Source organism: Macrotis lagotis, chromosome 7, assembly GCF_037893015.1.
Source record: "Macrotis lagotis isolate mMagLag1 chromosome 7, bilby.v1.9.chrom.fasta, whole genome shotgun sequence".
In the NCBI taxonomy this organism is placed as follows: Eukaryota; Metazoa; Chordata; class Mammalia; order Peramelemorphia; family Peramelidae; genus Macrotis; species Macrotis lagotis.
The window spans coordinates 22,427,643-22,435,649 of NC_133664.1; the positions used below are offsets into that span (position 1 = coordinate 22,427,643).

The window sequence follows — 8,007 nt, forward strand, 5'->3', positions numbered from 1 at the left end:
AAGAGATGTGTGTTTGAGTTGAGTTGAGAATTTCCCCTAATGGTCCATGAAGTCCATCACCTGATGGGTTCCATAGTCTCATGAAATCTGCTTTTCTAAGACGTGTGTTTGTTTAGTAAAGCTCAGCCTGCCAGACACCAGTGGCCAGTGTCATTAAGAAGGTACAAGAAGTTTTTCCTTCTAAAGATCTGAGTTGCTGTAGACATTAACTTTCTTTTCCCACTCAGGATATTTACTGTTCTCTCCTTCCCATTACATTTCCCTGTCTAGAATAAATGAATCAAAAACATTTATTAAAATCTTACTATAAAGAATAAAGACAAAAATGAAATAGTTCTGGCCCTCAGGGACCTTATATTCTGATAGGAGAGGCAATATGACTCATAGAACATGTACAAATAAATAGCATGCACTTGGATTATTGAAAAGATTATATAAAATTATACATTTTATAATTATATATAATTGAAAAGATTATTAAAAATTTTGTGATTTCATGATCCTACTTAGAAGGGACATATTTAGAACAATGATTAGGATGTTTTCTCTTTCTCCTTTCTGTTTGAGTAATTTGAGAGTAATAACATCAATAACAACTCACAGAAAGAAAAGTTTTAAAATATTTGAAGAATATCTTGCATACATTTCTTACAATCATCCAGTGAGGGAGGTTTGTGTTGGTGCGTCAGGCTTAGGGAGGCTATCACTTGGCCAGGGCCACAAAGCTAGGGAGAGGCTGAGGAAGGATTGAAACACAGATCTTACCTTTTCAGATTTCACCAATGATGGACCACCTGTTGCCAATCAAATGTATTCTCACCCTCAGTTAATCTACATTTAAGCAAACCCAACCAAAGTCAAACAAGGCAAGGGCTTCCCAGTACTTACTGAACAAAACTCAAATATCTTAGCTGGGGAATTTAGGAAATTTCTATTCCTTCTATAGACAATTTTCCTCCTTGGACCTCTATTTGCCATTTTCCAGTTGGGTCTTGCTTGCCATCTCCCATATTTGGAGGAGTGTCTTTGTGTATTTGAGACTTCTTGCAATCTCTCGCTTTCATTCAGGTCCAGCTTAGGTGCCACTTCTTCCAGGAAGAATTCCTTATTCTCTTTCCTCTCCCATAATGTCCAAACAAACAAGCAAACAAAGAAACAAACAAACAAACAAAAAAACAAACAAAAATCCCAGTAACTGTGAGTGCTGGGATACACACAATCTTCTATATACTTAGAGAAAATAATATCGAAATCACTATCTGTAACTAAGACTAATTGATCTGATCTGATGTCTATTATCATTTAATATTGTTTATGTGATTGGAGTTGTGCTATTTTATCTTTGAGGTTTTGACCTGTTTCTATGAATTTCTTGTATTTGTCATTTATTCTGGTGCCATTATATCCAATTGTATTGAAGTACCACAGCTTGTGCCATTTTCCAACCAATCAGTTACTCTCTTGCTCAGTTTTAGCTACCACATAAATTGCTGTTGTGAATATTTTACTTTATGGGAAACCTTTCTTTTTGTCTTTAATTTCTTCAGAAGTTATCTCCAGAAGCCAGTCTCCGAAGGCAAAGTGTAAAGCCTCGAACACATAATCTCAATTTGTTCCTCCCCCAAAAAGGTCAGAGACGTCCACAGCTCTATCACCTTATTGTGTTCGTGTTTTCTTTTCCCACACTCCTTGTAGCTAGTCTAACTAAATCTACCTTTTCTTATACTGTCAATTTGAGAGAGGTGAGGCAATATCTCAGAGTCATTTTAAAGTATATTTCTTTTTATTATTAGAGGATGTTTTCCCTTATAGTAAAATAAAATATCATTTGGATTTCTCAGCAGAAACTTTTGGCAAGTTGAGTGTGTGTTTTAAGGACTGCAAAGCTAAAATAACAAACTTTCTTGTGATGCATTTAAAAATATTGTCTAAAATTGGTTATTCATTTTTTTTTTCTGGAAAAAAGGGAATCAAGTCAAATTGATATTTCCACCTCTTTTTTGGTTAGTCCCTAGTTGATATGTTTCAAATCCTGGAGAATGACTTCTCAAAGGTGAAGCATTTTATTAACAGTCTTAATCTGTGATAAATAGCTTTTTTTTTTTTTAAAAAAGATGAACATGGAAAACCAGAAGCAAAAGGAAATGAAAGTTCAGTAGAAAAATGAGGTGAAAGAGATGGTAGAAAAATGTTTCTTATATTTTTTGTAATGATTGAGTTACTGTGAATTTCTGGAGTAAAAGATATCATCACAAATAGTCTTAAATTAAGAGATGAATATCAGAGATGACAGAAGGTATGATGACAAAAATGAGGGATTGTCACAGATTGCTTTTTAACACAGAAGATTTGAGGCAAGAAATGGGACTGGATAAACTCTAGGGATTCTAGCGTTCTCTGGGTAATTTTGAATTTCTATGCTGTTGTCAGGCATGCCCTTGGTAAAGAGTTTCTTTAAAACTGTTCTCTCTTCCAAGTCCTATGGCATCTCCTCCCTCTCCCCTAGCCCCATATTATAAATTTGATAGGGACTTTCTTTTCTACCTTGTCATTCTTTTTTTATCACCAAATATAGTGTTGTCGTTAATAATTATAATAATAATAGTAATAACACAACCACTAATAATAGTTATATAGCAGTGAGTCATGGAACACTGTGGTCTCCTAAAGAATTGGAAAAATGTGTTCTCACCCAGAGGGCAATAGAGAGGGTGTTAGCAGGCTGCAGGCTGTCACCAAGGAAGAATTAAGAAGCACTCTGAAAGGAAAGGAGATTAGGAAGGAGTTGTATGAGTGATGGAGCAGATGGGCTGTTCAGATGGTGACAGCGAGGGATAGCTAACCAACGTACCACCCAAGTGTTTCCTGGGGGTAGTCACTGTGTCCAGACAGCCCACCTGTGGACAGTGGTGGTGAATTAGCAGAAGCCCTACACAAGCAACTTGGGCAGGCAAGGAGGGAGTAGGATCTGCCCTGATGGAGATAAAATCCATGATAAGAATGCCCAGATCCATTGAAGCATTTGTGCCTATTTGAATATCGTAATGATTTAGATAACAAGAAGTGATGTTTGGGTAACACTGAAGGGTTTTCCAGGAGTGTGACACATCTCATTTGAGCCTCATAATATCCCTTTGAAGGAAGCCTTATGGGGGTTCTTATTTCCATTTGCAGTAATAACAATTATAAGCCTTTCCCTGGCTTATGGGAAGCTCTTCATAAATGCTGGTTGATCGAATGAAGGAGGACTCTTCACAATTTTTACTGTATTATCCATCTCACTGGCACTGTAGAAAGTCCAATTTGAAAAGAGGTTAATGAGTGGGAAGATAAAAAAGGAAGACATGAGGAGCCACCTGGCTGCTCTGGTACTCACAGAGTGTTCAAGGACCCAGAGGAGGGTTTGAATTCTATCCTAATGAGTGGATGAACTCTCTGGGGGAGACATGGACAAAATTGTCCCCAAATGAGATAAAGTGGATGGGGAAGGCACCTACTTCAATGAAATAGGCATGGAGAGACAACGCATCTGTGTTTTGGGGATGGGGTGGAAGCAGGTGAGGCTATCGAATTAAAGGAAGGCAGTGGGCATTTCTTCCAAGCTAAGGTCATTGTGCAGTATCAGACTATGGAGTTTCAGCTCATAATCAAGAAACTGAGGTCAAAGGGGTTAAAGAATTTGTTTAATATCACACAAATTGACAGGTCCTTTAACTCATGCTTTCCACACTATCCCATGGCAAGGTAATTTTTTTTTGCAAGGCAATGTGGTTAAGTAACTTGCCCCAAGATCATACAGCTAGGTAATTATTAAGTATCTGAGGCTAGATTTGAACTCAAGTCCTCCTGATTCCAGGGTCGGTGCTCTATCCATTGTACACCTAGCTGCCCCCAATGGCAAGGTAATTTTGATTCTTTTCTATTAGCAATAATCACACCTTGGATAAACCTCATTGGCTATGATACTGCCACAGTGCAAAGCTCTTACCTGCTGGCCTTTTCCTGATTATTTACAAACATGTCTGAATCTCTTCTATCCTTAAAAACTCCTTCCTCGGCCCTTCAAACTTTTGTCTTTATTTCTAGCACCCCTTACTTCATATCTGCACTTGTTCCTTTTGGATGATCCCTCTGCCTCGTCTCTTCCTATTCCCAGCTATAAAAGTTCAACATGTCACCCCACTCCTCTGCTCCTAGTTAATAAGCTTCAGTGGCTCCCTCTTACTTCTGGGATCCAGTATAAAATCTGGCTTTCAAAAACCTCTTCATTTCTTGTTTCCCTTACCTTTCCAGTCTTCTTATACCTTATTACGCATAAAATTCAGTGACACTGGTTTGCTTGTTTTCTTCCTCTCACAAGACTCCCTATCTCCTGAATCTGGCCATTTTCACTGATTGTCTCTCATGTCTGGGATTTCCTCCCCAGTCATTTCCAACTCCTGGCTTCCCTGGTTTCCTTCCAGTTTCCCCTTGAGTTCATAGACAAGGTCTTCCTTTTCAAAGTCACTCTCCAAACCCAGTTATTGAAATGAATATTTAGGGTGTATGATATTCTGCTTGGGTTCCTGCCTTTCCATTTATTTGACTTAGAAACTGCAGAAGTCATTGGAGAATTTGGCTTCTCTCCTTATTTTAGCAATACAGACTTCTGCACATCAAGGTACCTGTCTGGGAAAAGAATGTATTGGCTCTTCTCTGGGTGACCTATCAGTAGCAGACATTTTAATGAGTGGAGCTCAATGCTATGGGAAAGGGTAAGAGACAAAGAAACTTGTGATAACTGGGACCTTTCCAAAATTCAGTTCCTTATTAAATGCTTTGCAGATATGGATCGCCCCTGTCTACATGGGAACCATGAACAAATCGAGTCTAAGAAGTGTAGGTAATGGCTCCATCTCTTCAGTCAGATATCTGACAGCCAGGCTTGGCCAGGAGGCTCATTAACTCTTCCCTGACACATGTTAAACCACCTGTCACTCTCCTCCTTTCCTCAAACCTCAACCCTCATTGAACCCAACATTGAGACAGTCCTGAGACCTTGGGCTCTAGCAAATTCTATTTTCCCAAACTAACAACCAGCATGTAAATTGCCTTTTCAATATTTTCCTGATTGGGGTATAAACCATTGATAAGAATTTTATTTCTCTGGAATATTTTAGAGCAAAAATGGATCAATCCATGTGAGATTGGAGGATTTCACCAATGTATTTATTTGCAAGGTGGCATTGAGATTGTTTTGTTTCTAATCTAGAATTCTTTACCTGGGATTGATTGATAGATTTCAGGGAATCCATGAGTTTAAATAGGAAAAAAAATTACATCTTTCCTTTCTCTGATCTGTTTGAAATTTAGCAATCTTTCAATTATGAATCTAGTGACAAAACATTCTGATAAGGGATTCAACAGTTTACCAGACTGCCAAAGGGAGCCATGATACGCAAAAGATTAAGAATCCCCATTCTAGAATCTGTTTTAAACCAGCAGTTTGTTGCTTTAGGAGACCTCAATGTTCTGACATCCATAGCACCATGCAAATATCATGTATCTCTCATTTCTCATCTGACCTCAGTTCTCTGCAATATCCTCAAATTGGTACCTCCCCCAGCTCCTTAGATTTTTAGCTTCCATTTCTGTATTTTCTATTATTGGATTGTCGGATCCTTAAGGGTAAGGACTCTGTGTGTGTGTGTGTATACATGTGTATGTGTATTTCTATCCCAAACACAGCACGGAGCCTGATATAGTAAATACTTCATAAATGTTTATTGACTTAATTATTAGCTATGTATAGGTATAGCTCAATATAAGCTAATTTTGGAGAAGTTGGCATCCACTTAATATTCCAGTGATCTTGGATTTGTAGGTGTGTGTGTCCCTTTACCAACTGGAGGAGATTGTAACTCCTGGTGGAACCTTAATAAAAAGTCTTTGAAAGTTGATGTGGGGGTGTGATTGAGAGCACTGGCAAACAGAGTTTAAAAAACGTATAGTCTAATTTTGGACCTTAATTCCAACATAAAATGGCTATCAGAGATAAGAAGAGAAACTATTCCCTTTGACATGTTACCTTGGAGAGGAAGTTTGACATGTGAGAAGAGTCCTGGAAGGCAAGTCCGGAAATCTGGGTTCAAGTTCTGGTTTGGATGCTTCCTACCTATGTGACTCTGGGTAAGTCATATTCCTCTCTCCTCCTTGACTTTTTGTTTTGTATTTTGTATTTGGATATTATCTGTGTATCCCTGCCTCCCTACTCCATATCTTGTTATGTGGAAAGTGATCTGGAAACCTTGAATGTGTGAAAGAAACCTGAGCTGTGATTATCGTAGCCATGGCGATGGAATTCCATTTCCCTTTCAATGATGCTAACCACTTGTTTTTGTCTGACCTGCTCTTTAAGTTGTGAGAGTCTGCAAGTCTATGAAAATCCTTATGCTTATTCACTCTCTAGTTTTCCTCCTCTTCAGAGGAGAATGTCAGCATTCTTAGACAAAGATGCATATTGGTATGAGGCAAAAGGCATGATGGCAAAGTAGTAATGATGCTAATAGCGATAATATAATATAATAGAATGTAATACAATATAATATAATGTAATGTAATCTAATGTAACATAAATATAATAATATATAATTAATATCATATAATACCACGTGTGTGTGTATCCCATTTAGTCCTCACAACAACTTATAGAAATAATTGGTATTATCTCCATTTTACAGATGAAGAGACTGAGTTATTAGTTATATAATAATAATTATTAGTTATATAATAATAGTTATTAGTTATATAACCTTGGACAAATCATTTCATGGTGCTGAGACTCAACTTCCTCATTTACTTAAAGGGACTTGGATTAAATGGCCATTATTTTTTAAAATCTCTGATCCACGAATCCTTCTTTTCTTACATACTATTCTGTACCACCTCTGTTTTCCTTGCTCACCAGACACTGTTTCTTACTTTCTCCTTTATCCAGTGTCTTTGCTTACTGACCTCTGTCTCTTTCTCCTTCATTTTCTGGACCTGAAACAATAGGTGCGCTCCTAGCCTGCTGTGGCCATTCAGCCTAGAGGACTGGTACTTAAGAATAAGTGGAATTCAGGTAATAAGTGGAGCCAGAAAATTATCTGTCTGTATCACTGCCATCCTTGGGTTGTTTGGCTGAACAACAAAAAAGAGAATCTTGGAGGGAAAAAGTGCCTCTATCTTAGATTGCCTTTCTTTTCATTGCCTTCTGTCCAACTTCTCTCCATCCTGAAAGACCCAGAATTGGAACTAGACCTGTGAGAGCATGAGGAATCCTCCCTAAGGAGATTCTTGGTGGTTGTTAGTTGACTCAGTTGATACAGCACTGGCTCTGCAGGCAGGGAGACCTAAGTTCAACTCTTACCTCAGATACTTGACACTTAATTAGCTATGTGACACTGCACAAGTCACATTGCCCCAATTGCAGGAAAAAATAGACTTCTACCAATGCATAGAGATATCTTTTAATCATCTCAAAGAGTTATTAGAGAACACCCAAAGGGTAAAAAATAGTTTTAGAAAGTTAGGACACTGACAGGTAAAGTAATTTGTCACACAACTAGTAAGTGTCTATAATGGGATTTGAACTCAGATCTTCCTGACTCCAAGCCAGACTCCAAGCCAAGCTTTCTCTGTGCTTAGTTCTCTACTTAGTTGTCTAGAATCAGGGAGGGACCATGGAGAAACCAATATGCAGCTGAATCTTGAAGGATGGGAAAGGACGTCCTTTGCATTCAGGGGAGCTGCCAGGAGAGATGGCAGAAGGGGCAATTGTACAGTTTTGCCTGAGGATAGTCATCCTTTGAGAGGACTCGAGTTATACTTAGCCAGTGGCCAGAGATAGGGAGATGGTGAGTAGAAGGAGCTTCTATGCTCTTTTTCTGGACTATCACAATGGCTTCCTAGCTAAATGAGACAATGTCTGTAACTATTGGCTTAAAACAGCATCTGGACTCTCCACCCTCCTCAACTGGTATTTCT

The 8,007-nt window shown here is 38.3% G+C and overlaps 1 non-coding gene across 1 annotated transcript; it reads right to left on the bottom strand.

The window, feature by feature from the left end:
- Positions 1-3,845: 3,845 nt before the first annotated feature.
- Positions 3,846-3,983, bottom strand: LOC141494615 (U4 spliceosomal RNA). Its single transcript, XR_012470508.1, has one exon. It is a non-coding gene; the product is annotated as a U4 spliceosomal RNA (small nuclear RNA).
- Between the last annotated feature and the right edge of the window lie 4,024 nt (positions 3,984-8,007).